Source organism: Sceloporus undulatus, chromosome 2, assembly GCF_019175285.1.
Source record: "Sceloporus undulatus isolate JIND9_A2432 ecotype Alabama chromosome 2, SceUnd_v1.1, whole genome shotgun sequence".
Lineage (NCBI taxonomy): Eukaryota > Metazoa > Chordata > Lepidosauria > Squamata > Phrynosomatidae > Sceloporus > Sceloporus undulatus.
In genome coordinates, this window is record NC_056523.1 from 156863305 (window position 1) to 156866554 (window position 3250).

A 3250-nucleotide genomic window follows, 5' to 3' on the forward strand; every position below is an offset into this window, starting at 1 on the left:
GTCAGGGCTTGCACAAGGAAATGCCCCTTACACCATGATCCAGATTCGAGCTAAAATCCGTCTTTTCTCAAAAGACTCAGGTTGCACAAAATTGAACTTGCCCTCGATCATGATCGGAGCAAATTAGGGAGGGATTAGGGTCAGGGGGAGGTCAGAGGTCAGAGCATTCCCCCCTCATCAGAAGGGAGGGGGGAGGAGGAGGAGGAGGAGGAAAGAGCCGAAAAAAGGGGAATAGCTGGATGTAAGGGTGACAGTGAGGAGGAAGGGGGAAATCAGGGGTGACTTTTGGGCTGGAGGGCTGTCAGAGAGAGGTGGGGGGTGGAGAAAGTGATGGAGGAGAAGAAAAGGGCCATGGGAGGAAGGAGCCATGAAGGGGATCCTAAAACGGAGCAGCAGGAGAGAGGAGAGATGAAGGAGCGGGGAAAGGGTCAATGGGCCATCCCGAGGAGGAGAGGGTCTGAAGGAAGGAGGAGGAGGATTTCCGGGGGAATTGGGTGTGGGGGCTACGCTGGGGCATGTAGGGAAATCAGGCTGCTTGTTCTACTTTCATTCCATCTTGCTCCTGGATTATTGTCAGAGGGAGGTGGGGGGGTTTTGATGGAGAAAAGGGAGGTGAGGGTCAGAAGGAAGGATTGCCCAGGGAAGTAGGTCCAAGCTGGGAGATGTAGGGAAATCAGCCTCTTTTGACATTATTTTTTGGGTGCTTGCTTGTTCTACTTTCCTGTTGCTCCTGGATTATTATTATTAGTGTTATATGAGTATGTTACAGGAATGCCTGCGCTGCATTTCCATTTTATTCCCAATTCATTCCATGGGTCTACTTTAGTTGGAACTGACAGATCACACTCTCTCAGCCTCAGTGGAAGGCAATGGCAAAGCTCCTCTAGCAGAAGGAAAAGGGTCAGGTAAGGTCAGGTCAAAGGCAGAGCTCACATCAGGCAGCCCCACTTCATATTTTTTTAAAAAATTATTTTTGACCAAATATGCGCATGATTTTTTTTCTTGAGGCAGATAGAGCAGGGCTAGCAGCTTGTGCACTTTCCCTTTTCTCTGCTCGCTTCCAGCAAAGGGGAAATGTTGCGAATGCAAATGTTACAATAAAGGGCAGACCTACAATGCAAATGTTACATTTTTTGCTCTTGTCAATTAGACAAATGATACATGCTTTTGCTACTGAATTCATCAGAGGCAGCCCTGAATTGCTTTTAAAAGCAAAAAAGAAAGAAAGAAAGGAAAAGAAAAAAAAGAATTCCTGGCAATTGCATCCTTTACTGGCATTTCTGAGGTGAGGAATTTATTATCATCATCATCATTATTATTATTATTATTATTTCATGTGTAAGAGGCATTCTGGGGGGCAAGGAGTGGGGGATGCATTAGCTTGCATGGGATTGAAAATGGGGACGGGGCAGATCTGACCCAAATGCCCACACATACAACACACAAAAAAGAGGTTTTTTAAAAAATTGACACTTTGGGGCATTTTGTGCATGGCTCTTTAAAAAAAAAGGAGGGGGAGGACACACGTCACCATGACGATCACTTGATTGACAGCAGGCACCTTCACAGCAGGCATAGAATGCATTCAATTTAAAATGCCCCTCTTTTTGTAGTGGGCACTTGCTAACGGAGAGATTCGGGGGAGGGGCATCTGAATCAGCCCAGTTCCTTCAAGATTTTTGATGCCAGCCTGAATGGGGCCGTTGTAAGCTGCCCTGACTTCTGCACTGGGAGAAAACATAAACAAACGAGGATCTATAGGACAGACCTGTTAAGTAGGTTGAACAAGCCAACTCAAGAGAACAGAGAAAACATCAATTTTATGGCAGATGCAAGGCAGAAAGATTCCATGAAGAACTCTTTAACTCTGCATGCTCAACCCAATAATTCTTGTTTTCAAATGAACACTGCAAGAATTCATAGTCAGTCAGTGTGACTACTGTTCAAATAAAATCTGACATTGTACATAATAAACCAAGTTGTAAGAAACATAAGACTGTACCTCATTATCGTATATACTCAACTATAAATCAAGAAATTTTTGCCCCAAAATAGCCTCCAAAATCCTGAGTAGACTTATGCACGGGGCAATGGGTCCTTCAACCAAGCCTCTCACCAGCCGGTGTTCCTCCGCAGGGGAAAGCCCAGTTGGTAACAGGCTGGGAAGGGCAAGTACTTGCCCTGGAGTCTCTCCCCAGCTGGTATTCATCTGCGGGGGGGAAACCCCATTGGGGACAAGCTTGGAAGGGTGAGCATTCATCCTGGTGTCTCTCCCCAGCTGGACTTCCTCTGCAGGGGAAAGCCCAGTTGGGGACAGGCTGGGAAGGGCGAGCAATCGCCCTGGCATCTCTATCCAGCTGGGCTACCCCCTCAATATACCCACGGGTCATATAAAAATCCACATTTTGGCCAAGACGAGTATATATGGTACATCTACTTTATACAAAATCTACAAAATAACATTCCCATAAGTCATTTACCCCTTTGTGAAATGTATTGTGTCTATTCATATATTTCTGAAAAGGTTGCTTCAACTACAGGGAAAAGGGGGGGGGGGGGGGGAGAGGTTTCTAACTTCTGGAATTAACCAATGCTGACTTAGATCCAGACAAGCACCAATCAGGCCAGGGGATCATATCTGAGCATCCTTAAGTACCGCTGTCCAGTGGACTAATTCTGCATGCTGTTATTGACCCCATACAGACAGGCCAAAATAAAGCTGCTTCAGTTCACTTTGGAGGTATGCTGTTTAAATGATGCATGCATCCTAAGAGTCCGGAAGCCGCGCCAAAGCCACGATTCAGTCCTAATCTACTAAAATTCAGCAGCAAATCACTGGAAATCATTTTGTACAAGGATACAAACCATATAGCCCTTTGTATCCTTGTTCAAAATGACTTCCAATGTGTAAGACTGCAACACCAATCATTCCCCTTCATTTGCTATGCTGCCCAGAGCTTTTGGAAGCTGCAGTATTAACATAGCATGTCAGTGTATCCAAGGCACTTGCAGGTCAATAGTGATATCCCTAGAAGTGCTATTTTAAAGAATTTTCAAACTGTAACTTGGTAACAATTTTTTATGAGCAAATATGGCTGATCTAACTTAAATGAAAGAAGCCATATTAATCTGAAAAAAATTAATAGGATCACAACATAGGCAATATTGCTATTTATCAAATGTAAATATAGAAGAGTAAAACACCACCTTGACTTACTTACATTCTCTTTTCATTTTAAAATCTTAAAGA